This window comes from Danio rerio, chromosome 9 (assembly GCF_052040795.2).
Source record: "Danio rerio strain M-AB ecotype USA chromosome 9, GRCz13ab, whole genome shotgun sequence".
In the NCBI taxonomy this organism is placed as follows: domain Eukaryota; kingdom Metazoa; phylum Chordata; class Actinopteri; order Cypriniformes; family Danionidae; genus Danio; species Danio rerio.
In genome coordinates, this window is record NC_141029.1 from 24,301,531 (window position 1) to 24,320,006 (window position 18,476).

The 18,476-nt window shown below is 37.0% G+C and overlaps 1 protein-coding gene and 1 long non-coding RNA gene across 51 annotated transcripts in view; one reads left to right on the plus strand and one right to left on the minus strand.

Annotated features, from left to right (window-relative positions):
* Positions 1-18,476, minus strand: part of LOC147842349 (uncharacterized) — a 736,864-nt gene that overhangs the window by 635,630 nt on the left and 82,758 nt on the right. The gene's annotated exons all lie outside the window — the stretch shown is intronic.
* The window catches only part of dgkg (diacylglycerol kinase, gamma), a 256,255-nt gene that overhangs the window by 17,431 nt on the left and 220,348 nt on the right, over positions 1-18,476 (plus strand). For 12 of the 50 annotated variants that reach the window (XR_015499358.1, XR_015499357.1, XR_015499361.1 and 9 more), the window contains exon 1: positions 15,918-16,239. The exons of 36 other annotated variants lie outside the window; for them this stretch is intronic. The gene's annotated coding sequence lies outside the window, so the exon portion shown is untranslated. Of the gene's footprint in view, positions 1-1,997; positions 2,209-15,917; positions 16,240-18,476 lie in introns of those variants that run through there. 2 more of the 50 variants (XM_087267726.1, XM_087267739.1) reach the window with 1 other exon arrangement.

Here is an 18,476-nt window from a genome sequence, read left to right on the forward strand (position 1 = left end):
AAATCATGATCATTTTTTCTTTTGTAATTGTACAGTGCATAAAGAGAGATTAAATGAAAAAGCTGTATTATTATGTGGTATTAAAATCCTTAAAGTCTGTTAAGTGGATGTGCAGTTTATTAGGTAATTAAAGTTTAATCGTGTATGTGTCAGATGCTGCATTCAGCAACACTAATCAGACATTCAGAGCCCCAGCTGCAATCATTTCTCATGTTCTTAAATTTTCAAATGCAATATCTACTTTTGAAATCCAAATTGAATTATTTAAACCTAATGCTGAATTATTAAAAGCTGTCATGTGGGCATGATAGCTCACCATAGTTAAATTGTAGTAGACATTAAGATTTTAATTAAAAATTTTATTGCTTTTTTTGGTTCTTTTCTTTCCTCTTTTTTTGTGCCTTTAGCAAATGTGAATCAGTTTCATCATCAGCTTTTATATTTAGTTGGTTGTATTATGCCATATCAACATTACCCTGCAACCCAAGACCAGTTACTCACTGAAGCTAAGCAGGGCGGAGCCTGGTCAGAACCTAGATGGGAGACCACATAGGAAAAAAGGTTGCTGTTTGAAGTGATATTAGTGAGGCCAGCAGGGGGACCCAACCTGCGGTCTGCTTGAGTCCTAATCTGCGTGGGACTGAATTTTTAGTACCTCTCCCGCCAGGTTTTATTCCGCTCCCAACTGCAACTGCGAGTATATTTACTCTTTTCTACCCGACCCAACTCGACCATTCCTGCTAAATTCAGGTTTTCAAAATCTCATGTTAAAATTGTGTACTACCAAAAGAGAAAGATAACAGATAAAAGTGTAGGTTCTGCACGGATTGTAGGCTAAATGTCAGATTTGTTTACCCCTTTGTGATGAGACATGAGTGCCGCTTGACGTGCTGTGAGGTTTGTGGCTGGTGAAGCACTGACTCTTTCAATGTCAGATTTACAAACATGTCCACTCAATGTATTTGCCAACTACCAATTTTGGTTTCATAAACTGTATCATATCAGCATTCTTTCTATACACATAGCAGGGTACATATTGGGCCAAGGAAGAGTGTAAAATGTATAGCGATTAAATATGCCTCTCAAAAAAACACCCAGCTCTATGCTACAGAGTCCAGACAGCCTATAACAAGTGACACACAGCACCATGGCGGATGCGCACGCTCTCTCTCATTTTCACACACACTATCTCTCTCTCTTCGAGTTACCGAACACTACAATGTTTTATTTGAAAAGTGCAGTAAATGCAGACCTCTATCCTAATGTCCTAGTAAAAATGAAGGGGACACTATACTGTGAGTGGACGCCATCTTTCGAATGAGACGTTAAAATCCCGTGGCACTAAAAGAGTAGAGGTGTAACCCCGGTGTCCCAGCCAAACTCCCTCCTTCGGTTCTTACCATTATGGCCTCCCAATCATCCCCATCCACCGAATTGGCTCTATCACTGTCTCTCCACTTCCTGAAGCTAGTTTGTGGTGAGCGCATTGGCGCCGTTGTCCTGTTACTAACGTCACATCATCCAAGTGAATGCTGGTGTGGAGAGATCACCCTTATGATTGTGAAATGCTTTAGGTGTATGGCCATACACTGTAAATGCGCTATATAACATCTTTTTTTCCCACAAATATTTATGTAATTAATATCAGTCTAAAGGTTAAAGACAAACCTCTCAAGATGGAAACATATGAGTGAGAGTTATTCCCTTGCTTCTTGAAGATAGAATACTGTGTGCATTTGCATGCTAATAGAGGTGGTAGAACATAGACGGTGTGTGTAGTAACGCTAATGTTAAACATTCATCAAGAAGCTGTCAGAGACATTGATTCTCAAGTCAGGGCATAGATTTGCAAATAGATTCCCTGTCAGTGCTGTGCTGGTGTTATTCCCGGAGTCTGTTTATAATGAAGTGCATGAAATCCATATAATGTCACAACTTCAAACTGAATGGGAGGGTTTTACATATCAAGTAAAGCTAGTGCTGTTGCTTGCATCAAGGGAAATGGTAAAGTTAGAGCAGGAGGTCCCTGTAAAGGAAACCAGAGCTCTTTGCAAATGTGTGCATGGCTGTCGTAAACAGAAGAGCCTCTCCCACTTAACCACGTTCAAAAGCTTTGTGATGTGGGGTGTTGTTCAGCTGCATATAGCCATCAAGAGATGGGTACTGTGTGGTCAAAAATGGATAAACATAATCGGCTATAATATTCAGGTAGGATGTGGCTTTTAAACTATAAAGAATTAATGTGGTTTATGCCTGATTTTGAAAAGACCATCTAAATGTCACAGCAAAATAAAGACTCATCAGAAGACTCTTTTTGAATCTTCTGTTGTTATTTTTGTTGAGTCCATGCAAATGATGTCCTCAGTTTCCTGATCTTTGCTACAGTAACAAGAACGTCACTGTTGTGCTTTTCTGCTGCAGTAGTTCATCTGCTTCAAGGTTTAATGTGTTATATGTTTAGAGATGCTCTTCTGCTCATTTAGGTTGTAACAAGATTTTTTAGTTACACTTGTCTACAAAATGATGAATAAAGATCATCATTTTGCATCAGTTAAAGCTGCACAGCATGTATATTGTTTCAGCATCAATATTGCAATGTGCAAACTCGCAATAGTCAAATTGCAGAATCTTTCAATTGGGGGTTAAAATTGACTAGACACTACAGGTCATGATATTGTGGAATCATTGCAAAGTTTAACCTCAGGACATGAGGCAAGCCATTACTTCACTTATGCTTTCCAATGGCATCACTCAATAGTAAATTGCATGCTGTATGTGCTCATTACAGAATTTAAGATGTACATCTTGTTCATTTTTGCCTACTCTCTTAAGAATATTATTATTTCATACATTCTATTGGGTTTATATACAGTTTATATATGTTGTTTGCCCACATACATTCAGACATGTTTCAAGAACAGTATGACGTAATGGCTCATTGGTGCACGTGTGTTTTATTCTCAATCTGCTTTTAACGTAAAATATATTGTAAACTGCCCTAAAACAGAGGTGGCACACTGGAAACTAGTCTGTTTCTTAGGTTTGTCCTGTTAAGTTAAAAAGAATAAGATGCAGTGGGTTTTTCACCGCGTGTGGGTGACCTTTAGACGTGCAAGTGGGTGGGTGTCAGTAACATGCAGTTTCAGGCTGTGAATGTGTGAAAGAGTTTTGCACTATGGTGTTGCCAGAAATTAGCCAATTTTCAAAGTACCTGTGATTCTGTTTGAATAAGAGTGCTTTATCGAGACATTTTCTTTATTCGCTAAAAGCTGTAATTGTTTTATTTAGTGGTGGTTGCAAATTCAAAGCAGGATATTCTGCTCTCTTTTTTTTAGATCTTTGTTGATGTTGGCAAATAATTGCAATTGTAATGTTCTTGGAAACGTCTGATGTTTTTTTGTGAAACGTAAGCTTGTCAGCTTTGTTATATTTGTTTTATGCTGTGCTTCTTCATCTCCTCCCCCTCTTCCTGTCCTGTGTCTCTGGGGAAGAGCCTGCCAGCCCAGTGATGCAGCTTTGGATCTCATTATGGGGCAGAGAAGTAATGGAGCCACATGGTTGTCTGTCACACTCTAGGATGTGCATTAATGCAGGACTGTTTGTCCACTGAAACCACTGGTGGTTGTGTAACTGGTGTTTTTTTTTTTTTTTCAAACTAGAGAGAAAAAAATAGTTATAGGCCAGACATGTGTATCAAAATAGTTATAAGGACATTTCTAATCAGTCTTTTTGCTATTTTAGTTTCCACATCTGTAGCTACTTAATAGTGAGGAAATGTGTAATTATTGCAGTGTTTACACTATACATTTTGATTCTATATTAGAACTTCTCGCTTCCTGTTGCTGATGATATTCAGTACTTCAATTCTTGTTTACTCATGAAATAACAGTTCATGTTGTTAAAAATAGGGATGTGTACGATTTTTAAAAAATGCTTTAAAAGTCCTAAGCTTAAGAAGTAGGCATATTTATTTATTTTTTATAAAAAATCAATTTAAAAAAGTACTGTAATGTTGTGATGAAAATTTTATGAATTTAAAATAAATAATTTTTTTTATGTAATTAATTGCTTTATTGACAATGATAAAAACAAAATTCTGGAGTCAACTCCAGTCTCATGGTCTTTCAGAAAAAAATTAACTAGCTGTAATATGATTTTTTTTTATGAATATAAAGCTCAAAAGAACATTGTTTACTTGTCTTAACTTGAAGTGAAAACCAGTGAAAGGCATCATTATTTTGACCCATGAAGTGAGAGTCAATGAAGCGAGTTTGCGTAAACAGAAGCTGCGAATCTAACATATGCACAAAACAATACTGCACATAACATTTCCAACATAGGCTCATTTTAAAAGCATAGCCCTATATACGTTTCTGGAGGTTACCAATTATGTAGCCAGAGTTATGTATGGCTGCATTTCGTCTTTAAAACAAACACTATGGGGCGGTATGTTGCCGTTCTTTTTCTTGCTCACCAGCTGATTGGTTAGCTCTTTATGGATGGCTTTTCCACTGTTACCAGTGTGTCTGGTAGCTTGACACGTATGTCGGCTGAGTTGAGGTGCAGAGCGGAGTTGAACTGTTCCAAAAAGTAGGTAAGACAGTAACAAAAGCCATAAAATAAACAAGTAAATAATAGGGAGAGAATGTGGTAAAATCTGAAAACATGGCAAAAATCAGGGACTTTTCTTTTTCTGGATTGCTTTTCAAAACATTGCGGTTGGGTTAAGTGAAGGGGGTGGATCAATAGGTGCTTTTTAAAATACTGTTGGTTTGGTTTAGGGAAGGGGGAGTGTGGGGTATCGATTGGTTGGTTAGTCAGTCAGTCAGGGCCTACTCACACTATGCCATCCGTACTGTGCCCAGGCCCGTTTCCCGGATCGTTTGAGAAGTGTGAGTGCGCTGAATCGGGCTCAAGCACGGTTCACTTGGCCGGCCCTGGCCCGGTTGGAAGAGGTGTGCCTGAGCGCGGATCACTTGGGCTTTGGCACGGTACGCTTGTGTGTGAGTGCAAATCGCGCCAAAGCCCGAAACCGAAAGCGAGATGTGACTTTCAAGGGGCTGTTTCATATGGATTTATTAATCATTCTTACTGTTCAGTGATCGCAAACTGCCGTAGATTATTAAAGACGCAAACTCCTCACAGCACGCCAGCTGCGCAGCTTCAGCAGACCTCCTCCTTCCTGCAGCATGAGAGCTTTATGATTGTTTATGAGCGCCAAAAGTGGCCGATCTGTTCGGCGAAATATCTGACTGCGTGTCCCCGCATCCCTAAGGACTGTTTGGCGAAATATTTGACGGCATATCAAACGACTGAAACGATATAACTAGAGAAATCTCCACTGTGCTGCTGGGTGAGAGCGTATGGCAAGCCGTTTTAGCATTTAAACCTTGTTCTGACTATCCATAAATATATTTAGAGATATCTGTAATTATATTTTGACTAGTCATAATTACAATTCGACTAGTCAGAATGACAATTAGAGATATCTGCAATTACAATTGTACTAGTACGAAATCAGATTGGAGATATCTGCATATATATCATGACTAGTCATATACTAGTCAAAACTGACCTTCATCTACTGGTAAAAAATATTAAATTTCATTTGGTTTCCTTAAAGTATTGTCAGCCTATCAGGGCTCTTGGTTTTGCTGCGTCTGTTTTTATACTTCCTATAACTTACCTGGTTGAGGGATTTGGAGAGGCATTTACTTTATGCATGTCTTACAATTCACACCTACACAGTGACATTACACACACACACACACACACACACACACACACACACACACACACACACACACACACACACACACTTAGTGCAAGTATAGCCCTCTGTGTTGCTCTGAAAGACGTGCAACAAGGCAATTTTTACTAACTGACATACGATGATATAAGAACATGAACAGTCTTGGTTTTACAGCTGGTATAGTGCTCCAGACTGTCTGATTCATGCATCACTGCACTGTAAAAGAAAAAAAAAAAAAAGACGAGACACGCTTTACTTTTTTTTTTTTTTTTGCTCTCATGATGAGAACGAGGTGACCGGTCCCCGTGGACTCAGAGGTTAGGTGCGAAGGACAGTGTTTCCGCTCAGTGGGGAGATGGGACAGCCGGAGAGATAAAAATAGCTAGTGAATCCCACCCCCCGGCTCTCTCTTGTCCCTCTGGATCTGTGTGTGAGGGTCTCTCTGCCTGTACCCTGCTGTCCTCCCCATAGACATGTACAACAGGGTCACTCACTCACAGATTCAGCTCTGTGCAGTTCAGAAGATTCCTGTTTGCTCATTTTGCAAAGACAGACACAAAGATCTAAACTAAATAAACCATTGAATGCTAAATGTTAATTTAAACATCAAAGCATTGTAATGTGCAATAAATTGATATTTAATTTGAGTTTTGTTAAAAATGGCTACTAACAGTGCTATTAATTAAGATTTCACAATAATTACACTATACAATTATAGTGGCTAAAGGAATTCACTGCATTTTTCTTTTCTCTGTAGACTTAACAAATAAATAAATAAACAAATAAAAATACAGTGGGGGAAAATTGAACAAGTTATGTTTTTTTTTTTCTAAAAAAAATAAAAAATAAAAAAAAATCTAAAGGAGCAGAAACATGACATGATATCGAACCAGATTTTTGGTAAAAACCCAAACTATACCAACATAAAATTATAACAAAACAAACAAAATCTGAATAAAAATTGTTCTGAAAATAGTAAACTACCTAAATGTATTTATTAAAGGCTTTTTTTGGTGGAGGCAACTTAAAGACACCTCTCATATGGAGAATGAAGTCACATAATTTGCTCAGGTGTGAATACTTCACAGACTTTAACAGTGTAAAAATCTTGATGGTTCTGTGCGTTTCGCCTATCCAAACTGATCTTTATTTTGTATTTTTATTTTATTTAGGTCAGGTGATTGGCTGGGCCATTTGAGAGTTTCCTTGGCTGTGTTTTGGATCACTGTCTTGCTGAAATGTCCACTCTGGCTTTATTTTCATCATCCTAGTAATGTAGAGGTTGGACTGAAGCAGTTAATATTAAATAACAAAGGGCAGAAGGTTGCTTAAGAAATACTGAAAGATTTCAGCTGGTGTCTGGTGACGAGTTGAATATTTATTTCCCCCATTGTATAATGCTCTTAGTAAACTAAAACTTCATTTAGTTTTCTTTTGTTTGTGTTTTTTTTTTTTTAAATAAAATGAAAACAGAAAATACATAAAAAATAAAAAATGTAAACTACAAATAGTTTCTATTCAAAGATGTGAATTAAACTATTGCGTAAAACTAGATTAGAAAATTAGATTAATTAGAAAATTTTTGCATAAAACATTTTCAAATAAACCACCATTTCCTTCCAATGAGTCAACGAGAACACTTTTGTTAATTGGTGAAGTTTGTTCCCCACCAATGTTGCCACTGGCTTGCTTGATTTTGGGACTTGTGGAGATGCGCATCGATTGATTTGCTCTTCAGTGTTTGGACTTTCAGCAGTTAAATTTAAACCACACTGAACTGAACTCAACTGAACTCTGAAAACTAAACAGACATCTTTCAATTTACTAGAACTTCTATGTTGAGCTAAGTTAAGTTTTGACACAATCTACACTGTAAAAGCGCTATTGAAATGAACATGAATTGAATTGTCTCATCACACTCAATTTTGTTATCATATGATCAATTAATAATACTTTTTGAAGAGCATTCTGGAATTTATTCAGGAAATGTGTTTCCATTTTAGTTCATGCACATTTTCACTAATCCAAATAAAAATGTATCCTACTCATTCCAAAATGCTTATTTAAATAGGTGGATGGAAACATAGCTAATTACTTAATGCTGGTCTAAGGACGGTTACTGTCAGATAAATATATTAATTGAAACAGATAAAAACACTAACTCAAACAAACATGATCATCCCCTAATAATGACCAGTCTGTCAGATGAAGAAGAGCTGGAAAGAGAGATTCAAATAAATAAAGTTTACTGAAGTTTATTTGCAATAAGATCCTAGGCTGCTCTCCTTACATTCACAAATACACATCAATCATACTCTCACATAATGTCATTAACTGCATCATGCATATAGGCGTTTTAACCTGATTGGTTAAAACACAGATAGACTAGGAAAATTTCCCTGTGTGTGTGTGCTTGCGTACAATTCTGAACAATATCTGAAGCATATACACGTCAGACATCCACTAGACTGATTAGAGCTGGCTCCAGACCTGTGACAAGAATCCACAATTAAATAGAATACATGCACACTTAACATCAAATCTGTTTCTTACCCAAGGCTAAGTGTACTCTCAGCCGTCTATCAAAACGGGTTAAAAACCGGTATAATCTACATTCAGGCAGTTGTATCCTTACTACACAAAGTCTATCTTGAAAAAAAAGTAAAATAGCTTTAAACAGAATTAATACATAATAATAATAATTATTATTATATCAAAATCCCTTTAGACAGTATTAACACAGCTATACAAATAGGAAAACAGTTCTACAGTTGTTTTCAATCATCAAGCCCTTCAGTTCCACTTGAGGTCTCCATGACCTCTGACCTAATTTGGTGGCTCCTGAAAATAGTTAGAAAGAGACAGGCAAACGCACTGAACAGTCTTATATTAGGTGTTGTGGTAACTTTATTCATTATTGAAATATATTTATATTATTGTTTGAGAAAATGTCAAATTCATTGTAAAGTACACATGCAGTCGTAGCACATTGATTCATACCAGTGTTGCCTTCACTGTATTTTGAAGCAAGGAGGACAAAAGGTAGAGACAGGAAGTGAAAGCACATGCTCTGCTGGCACAAGGCAACACCTTTTTTCTCTAACAGCAAAAGGGAAAGTCCCCTCACTAGTAGAGACATCACTAGACAAAGAACAGACACATTTCGCAGCCCTGTAGACCGGCATAAATTTTCCTCTCCCTGATGCATTTCTCCTAACTTTTCAAACATATTGTGTGCAGTCTGTTTTTCGCCATGTGAATCCGACACATTTTGTTGGGTTTTTATGACTTTTCTGCACAGTTGTGCAGTTGCAAGAAGCATGTGTGGTTCTGCTGTTAAGTTCAGGGCTCTGTTTGTGGAAACACAAACATCGACACTCCTGCACGTTTCCTAAACACTGCCTACTGTATGCACACTAATCTGACTTCATTATAAGGACTCATCTCAATACTGGCCTTTTCACTGGAAAGAGTGTGATCTTTTTTTCACTCAGTGTCCTTCAGCAGGCCACAGGCTTCAGGGTCGGATCATGCCCTCTGATTGAAACCACTTACCTAAAAAGGTCTTTTGGAGCAGATATTTCATGATTGCTCTCTTTTTTTCAAAATGAAAAGGGGATGGCATACTTAGGTGAAAGTCCGGCCAGACAAAAACAGTCTGCTTCTGATCATAGAAGCAGAGGAGGAGCTCTCCCAGGCTATTTCTGTCCCTTTGTCTGCTTCTCAAATTAAGTGATGAAGCGATGGTGCTAGAGCTTAATTCCCTATTCGGATGATAAGCACCAGTCTCATCCCATCGTCCTTTGAGGGACTATTATATCATCCCTATGTGACATCAGCAAAGATCTATTGAGTGTCTCTCTACTGTACTCATAGAAATAAAGGTTTCAAAATGGTTTTTTTACACTGGTGCCAAAGAGGAACCATTTTGGGTTTATACTGAAACTAAACTAACATTTGTATTGTTGGTGTACAGAATATTTTAATAATCTAAATTAATCTAATATTGTTAATATAATAAAAATCTAAAAAGCCAAGTCAGTGTGAACTGCCCATTAGAGACCAGTTTCTGTTAGATAGACAAGGTTCCTAAAGGTTTGAATATGTATTAATGAGTTGCACTAATTACAGAAAGCTTGTCAAAAGCCTGATTAGGGCTGGGTGATATTGCAAAAAAAAAAAAAAAAAGATCACAGTATCATTATTAGTTTATTATCATTATCAGTATCGTTATTGAATATTTTTTTACAATTCCTTTAGAAATATTAGGATTTTTTTTTTTTTTACCCACTTCATTTTAATTAAACATTATACCAATGTAAATAGTTTTAATAGTCAAAAAAAATATTTAAACGAAATATCTCATCTCTTTATAATAAAGTAAACATAAGTGTTAAAGGGACTCTTAAACTTGGTAAATAAAATGTTAAGTGTGTGCAATGGTAAAGTGTAAATGCTGAACAATCAAAGCAAACTTTAATGTAGGCAAGGCAAGTTTATGTATATAGCACATTACATACACAGTGGCAATTCAAAGCGCTTTACATAAACAGGAATAAAAGAGACGAGTATGAAAAATAAAAACAGATTAAAATATGTTAAAACAGGTTATAGAAGAATGAAAAAAGAAAGACATAATCAGAATCTTTATTGTCATTGTACAAAATACAATAGTCCTAATTGTCTGAAAACAACAACAATAATAACAAGAAGAGATAAAAAGGTAAAAAGGCAACAATTCTAAAAATAACAACAATACAATGTTAGAAGTGCGTATAAAGTGCCAAGTGCAAATTCTAATTGATTTCAAGTAAAAAGTATATACAATGTTGGCCAGAAAGGCAATTTAATTCATTTAAAGTGACAAGTGCATTTTTAGCAGCTTTCGAGTTAAAAAGTGCACAATTTAATGTCCTTTCATTTTTGCAAAAATTGGACGTCAAAATTAGTTTTAAAAATCTTTCAGATGGGGAGCAAGTGGCTGGGCTATCATTGGAAATGACTAACTTACACCATTCCTTCCAAGGCTCACGCTCAGCAAACACATTTTAATAAAACTATAGCAATCATATCGATATCAAACTTTTTTTAATCGATATTGACAATGGTGTTTGGTTAATAAATACCCATACCGATTTTATCACCCAGCACTAGGCCTGATGTCTTTTGCTAATAGACAGTGTGGTTGAGTTGAACATATAGTATGTTTACATGGGCAACAATACTTTAATAAGATTTTAATATGATTAAGACAATGCTCTGATTAAGAGTCTACCAGGTAAACAGTGATTTTTGATTACCTTAATCCGACTAAAGTCATAATTGAGCTAAACAGAAATCGAATTAAGACATGTGTTCAATAACGATACTGATAATGATAATAAACTAATAATGATACTGTGATCTTTTTTTGCAATATCACCCAGCCCTAATCAGGCTTTTGACAAGCTTTCTGTAATGAGTGCAACTCATTAATACATATTCAAACCTTTAGCAACCTTGTCTATCTAACAGAAACTGGTCTCTAATGGGCAGTTCATACTGACTTGGCTTTTTAGATTTTTATTATATTAACAATATTAGATTAATTTAGATTATTAAAATATTCTGTACACCAACAATACAAATGTTAGTTTAGTTTCAGTATAAACCCAAAATTGTTCCTCTTTGGCACCAGTGTAAAAAAACCATTTTGAAACCTTTATTTCTATGAGTACAGTAGAGAGACACTCAATAGATCTTTGCTGATGTCACATAGGGATGATTGCCCTTAATGTCACTGTATTGTTTACAATTTTTATTACATATGTATATTTTTTAGACCACATTTATGTGCAATGTATATACTGTACATTTTCTTTTTTTTCTTAAACTCTACTATTTTTTATATATATATTTTATATTAATGTTAAGCACCTTGGGTCTGAGAGTAACGCAATTTCGATTCTCTGTATGTCTTGTACATGTGGCTGAATTGACAATAAAGCTGACTTTGACTTTGACTTTGATGTGGAGTATGCATATATTAGTGGCCTTATTGAAGTAAACACCGCAGTCAAACAAACTATTACCATCATGTTGGACTTTTCGCTGCATTTTGCGACAAGATGCACATACACGGCTGTCAGTAAAGGACCGCAGACACACATCACAAATTGTGGAAGTTTTTTTCTTTCCATCAAATTCCATTTGCATTCCAAAACCATACTCTTCCACCAGTCCTTACTCTATATTTGTGTCTAATATCCCAGTTTGTCATAGGAGCATGAATGAAATATTAATGAGTGAAAATGAAACTGCCGAACTGCAGTTAAATTAAAAAAATTAAAGATGTAACACCCAAAATTACATGAGACTCTGGGAAACCTGGATAGCCTGGTTACATAAACACCTTGATTATATTATTGTCTAATTTAGATTTAGGCAAATAACTAGATTACAGATGTCTTTGTAAACATAGTCAGTAGTGTCTTAGAAGTAAGTGAAAGATCCAGAAGGGCATCCTGCTGATTTGATTTAGCACTTTTTGTCAGACGGCTCACCGGTTTTACTTACATTCATAGTCATTCATTTTAAAAAGCACCTGGTTCATTTTATTTGCATTTATTTTAACCGAACGCATAAACTCTATAGGTGCCTGATAGTTGTGGAACTAACATTATTCAGATTGAGTCTAGTAAACGGATAAAAATCCTCATCATAATTTACTCGAGGGCACACCTCAAATTCTCGCTCCCCCCTTAATAGGTGCTGACGCACCTTGGTGGAGCACACCCCACAGATTGAAAACCCCTAATCTAAAGTGGGGGTGTCCAAACCTGGTCCTGGAGTGCAGGTGTCCTGCATAGTTTAGTTCCAACTTCCTCCAACACACCAGTTTCTAGCATGCCTAGAAAGTGCTTGATTAGCTGCTTCAGGTGTTTAATTGGAGTTGAAATTAAAATATACAAGACACTGGCCCTCCAGGACTGAGTTTGGACAACTCTGATCTAGAGCGTTACGTTGCCGAGAAGAGAACAAATGTAAATTTTCAACGCATAATTACGTATTCGAGAAATGTTTGTCAGCATAATTTTAATAGCAAGTAGACAACCTTAATGTTAAAAGACATGGATTAAAGGCCTAAAAGAGCTCTTATTATAATTGTATGGAGTCTTTAATGACTTTTTGTTAAATAATCTACAGTTGTCCTCCGATTTCAGCAACCATCATGGGTTGTTTTTTAGTGCCATTAGATCTTTGTTATCTTGTGTTAGTGAACAGTGGCTTTGATTGTTGTGGAACTGTATTGTGAACTCCAGCCACAGATGCTTTCCCACCTAGAGGTTAGAGTGGTACATACAGTAATTATAGATCTGCAGTTGATCTCAAATAACTGTGAACTTTAACTTGAACATATAATAGTAGCATGATGAAATTTTGTGGTTGTATTTGGCTCCACAAAATAAGAAGGGTTATATAGCATGTTATTTATTATAAGAATAGAAGAGAGCAAAATAGCATGCCCTGTTATGCTTCAAATAGAACGGTTTTCATTGCCCAGGGACTGAAAGAGAATATGAAATAAGATTCAAACAAATAGCGGTGCGCAGCAGTGCTATAAGAGATGCACCCAATATTGTTTCATCTCAAACCCTCAGGCCTTCTAAGATGTAAGTTCTTGTTTTTCTTCTGTAGAACATTAAAGTGGGTTTTTAGCTGGTCCTTTGTATGGCTAATGGCACTTTTAATGTCAGAAAATATGTATATATACAGGCAAAACAACATTATTACATGTGGCTCCAGAAAATGCTTATGTACTGTTAGGGATGTTTTCAACACTCTGGGGGAATTTAGGGTCTTAATTATGCCATAATCATTTCTATGTTTTAGCTAGCAGAATGATTTTTGGTGGCAAATCTTATTTTACACATATTTTAAGAAAATGCTTTGAAGTTTTTTAAGAATATAAAAAAATCTGCATAAATCTGTTAATCAACCCCAGTCCTGGTCAAAACCACTAAATTGCTTACATAATTACAAGATTAAACTCTTTAATTGCCAAATTCATAAATGATGTCACTGATTTGGTGAAAAAACACACACAAAATGATGTGTTTTTAATATAAAATTAATTGTGGACTGGATTTTTTGGACGTGTGAAACAACATTGCCTTTGATGCAGTGTTTTTGATTAATTTTCATATTTTCTCCCTAATTTACTGCTGGTGGCTGTTTTTGCCCCGTTGACTTTCATTATAACCACATTATTTTGATTGCAAAACCATGCCATCATATAATCATGCATTTTTGATTGTTGGTGGTTTTCCCAGTTGGGAAGAGGTAAAATTTGTCATTTTTACTGTTGATCATCAGTTGGCACCATTAACTCTTTAGATAGGCCTGTGCAAAAAAGGCTTACTTTCTGGATTTTATTTGGAGTATAACAATAAATTAAAGTGTGTGAAAGTGATCTTTGCATACTTACTTTGATGGGCCTAAGAAAATCAAAACATGCAACTGAGCTCTCAGAACTACATGGAATAAACAAAAACAAAGACTGTGTATTTATGCACCATTAAATGTGGTTATAATGGAAGTTAATGGGGCAAAAACAGCCACCAACAGTAAATTAGGGAGAATAAATGAAAATCTAACAATGCATCCAAGCTAATGTTGTTACTAATTGTTCACATGTCCATACTGTGATAAAAGGTTGGTTTAAAAAATCCAGTCCACAATTATTTTTTTATATTGAAAATACATCATTTTGTGTTTTTTTTTTTTTTTTTTTAACCAAATCATTGACATAATATATGAATTTGGCAATTAAAAAGTTAAAATCCTGCAATTTGTTTAAAACATTTAGTAGTTTTGATCAGGACTGAGATTGATTAACAGATCTATTCCAAAAAATAAATAAATAAATTCTGATTCATTTTTACAGCAGTTTAATTTAGGGCCTACTCACACTATGCCATCCGTACCGTGCCCTGGCCCGTTTCCCGGATCGTTTGAGAAGTGTGAGTGCGCTGAATCGGGCTCAAGCACGGTTCACTTGGCCGGCCCTGGCCCGGTTGGAAGAGGTGTGCCTGAGCGCGGTTCCCTTGGGCTTTGGCACGGTACGCTTGTGTGTGAGTGCAAAACGCGCCAAAGCCCGAAACTGAAAGTAAGACGTGACTTTTAAGGGGCTGTTTCATATGGATTTATTAATCATTCTTACTGTTCAGTGAACTCAAACTGCCGTAGTTTATTAAAAACGAGAACTCCTCACTGCACCACAGCTGCGCGGCTTCAGTAGACCTCCTCATTCCTGCTGCACGAGAGCTTTATGATTGTTTATGAGCACCAGAAGTGGCCGATCTGTTCGGCGAAATATCTGACTGCGTGTCACAGCATCCCTAAGGACTGTTTTGCGAAATATTTGACTGCATGTCACTGCATAGCAAAAGACTGAAACGATATAACTAGAGAAATCTCCACTGTGCTGCTGAGTGAGAGAGCGCTTCTCACTGAACAGCGCAGCATCGATGACGTAATCGTGCGGGCCGTCGGGGGAGACGGGAAGGGGTACAAGCGTGCTTTGGCCCGGTTCGAGGCAACTGTACCTAGTGCGAGTACGGCCTTAGTGAATGTTTTCATCCTTAACACAAAAAGGGCAGTAAATTTGAACAGTGCACAAGGGTTAAAATCTTTTAAAGAGAAGAAAACCATTGGTGGAAAAACTGAATGTTATTTAAAATAAACAAACGTGGCTGCAAACTCTGCAGATTGATAAACTGACGCAACTGTTTTAATGTAAGTTGCGAAATTTGAAAATGCACAAGTGTTTTTTAACACAAATACCACGTGACCTATAGAATTGTAAAATGAGACATGAAAGACTAATATACTTACCCTTAATATTAAGTACATTTAATGAGAAAACAACAAACAAACCAAAAATTTAAAAGCCAATTTAAAGCTGTTTTCAAAATCAGTCAAAAGTTCAAATTATTTAAAATGTTTCATTGTTTTATTTTTCTTTCCAGATAGGCAGTATAGCATTTTTGTTTACATTATATTGCTTCCTGTAAAAAAAAGACGGTGGATGTGCACTAACTGTTTTGGTTAGGGTTGTTCACCAGGGGGAGGGCTGTCCCTATGAGAAGCACATTGATATTGCAGTGTTGATGAGAGCGAGCGTGTGCACAGCAAGAGAGTGACAGAGAAGCAGAGCCACGGCAAAGAGCGCTCTGTAAACAGCCTGTCAGAAAAGAAAGTGCAGGGACATTTTCATCCGCTACAGCCAGCGCTGTGTACAGCACTGAAGAATCATCACGAGAGGCAGAGCGAGGGAGAGCTTTAATTAATTCATGCAGAAGGGGAGGGATGTTTCTGCCGCTGACTGAGCTGCTTCCAGCTCTGCCTGAGCTCTGCTCCCTATAGCGTTTTGTTTGTGAGCCTGTCTATCCTCCGACAGCACTCAGATCAGCATTTGACGGACACCGTCACCTGAACAAGCAGAGGTAGGGTACCGTTTGTCCATTTTCTCTAATGCACATCTGTTTTCTGCTCTCTGTCTATGTGCACATCCCTTGTTTTCCACTCATCGTGTCTGTTCTCTTATGTCAACACTGACAGCTTGAACTCAAATGAATTGGTGCGCTTTATCTATGCATTGGTTTTTGTCTCAGTTGCACCACCAGAGTTTCCTGTGCTTTGTGGAGTTTACGTGCAGGATGTTGCCTGCTTGCTGCGCTTTTTTCACGGTCTTCATTGTCATAGTTTGCCTGATATGTCAGAGTTGAGTGCGAATGGTGTTTATATTTCACACTCAGCTGAGAGATCAATGCCGACGGATGATGGATAGATGGATTCTGTTGATACGGGTGGGAAATACAGCTCAACAGGGTTTGTTTGGCATCTTGTTTGATGCCCCGGGGCAGCCCACAATCTCTGTTGTGAGGGAATGCAATCAATTTCGATGTGTGCGATGATTCATTCTCTTTGCAAACCTGTGCTGTGCTGTGGATGGGGGACGCTGGTGAATCTCCAGTCGGCTTGCTTAATTATGGCTCATCATGTAATCACCAAAGGCACAGGGTCTTCACGTCTCAACAGGATCTCTGAGCTGTGTGTATGTTTTACCCAGCTGAAGCTTTTTTTCATTACAGTATATCTGCTTGAGGATGTGATCCATGTTAGTGAATTCCTCAGACAGGGCAGGCTGGATGTTTTGTGTACACGTTTGTGGTGTTTTACTCAGTAATGAAGCATGCTCTCGGTTATTATAAAAAGACACACGTGTATGAAAGTGAAAAGATTACTCATGACACACTACTCAAGGTCAAAAACAGCAGTCAGCCACAGAGTATATTAATGGAATCCGCAATAAAGGAGAGCCTGAATAAACACACACTGATCACACTGTTGTCTTTGGCTTGTCTCTCAACTTTACTATGCTGCTCTTACTTAGATGAATATGTTCCTGTCTGGTCAAAAAGCACAGTGATTTGTCCTAATGTTGTCATTTGAAGCATTTTTGGCACTTGGATTTTATAATTCCACCTTTGGCTTAAAGGGATTGGCCACGCAAATCAGAAAATACTCTCATCATTTACTCACTAACCTCAAATAACCTTGAGTATTTTTTATTCTGTTGAACACAAAATAAGATATTTTGAAAATGTTTGCAAACCTGTAACCATTGACTTCTATAGTAGTTCCTATTATGGAAGTCATTGGTTATTTGAATGATGAATTTTTTGTTTTCAACAGAAAAAAATAAACTCATAAGGATGTTAAATCTCTTGGGGGTGAGTAAATAAATGAGTCAATTTTCATTTTTGGGGAACTATACCTTTAAGCTACAGTTCAATCACATCCTTTAACATTTACACTCATACTGAGCTAAACTGTTTTATCAGTAGGGCCAGACAGAATCTGCAGGCATTTTTTGCTATTTCAGCTGAGAATTTTGTAAAAAAAATCTGTGGATTTATATGGAATGATTTTGGGAGTATCAGAACTAGGGATGCTCAAAATAATCGATTAACCGTTAACCGAAAGGGTGCATTTGTGACCGATTAATGCTATCAGTTAAACCATTAAAATTATTATTTGATATATTTTTAGTTTGACTGCATAAGGGGCCGATTGAATGTGCCTTTGCGTTAAGAGGGGCATCTTTTGCACGCGGCTCATCCCAGAGCAGCAGTTTGTGTAGTTAAGACAACTACAGAGAACTTTTAAAGAGCTTGGTTTCCGCTACATTCATTCTTCCATGGCGGAGACCAAAATGCATCCCGCCACGGCCACATTACCCATTCAAAACATTCAGTTATTGTTGTTGTTGTTTTTAATAGCGGATTATAATCGCATCAAAACGTACTAAAAGTTAAGTGGATTATAACAGCCCAAACTTTTCTGTAACCGTATAGTGCTGTGCGCTATCTGTTTAACCCTTTGGGGTTACGTGCTGACTGACTGACAGGTGCGCGATGCGTGAGGTCAGCAAACACGCAGAAGCTTTCAGTTAAGATGAACACAGTTTCTATAGTTATAGTTTATTTAAAGATAAAGTATGACTTTGTATATAATCACTCTATCTTGCTGGAGTTTATAGCCGTTTCGCTTTACTTCAGGACGCATTAATGCCGCTCTGAAGGTCTAATCGCTGTTTTAAGTTATCCAGAGGTGTATGAATGTACAAATCTTGAATATCACAATAGTATTAAATATTACAATTGTAACAACATAGACA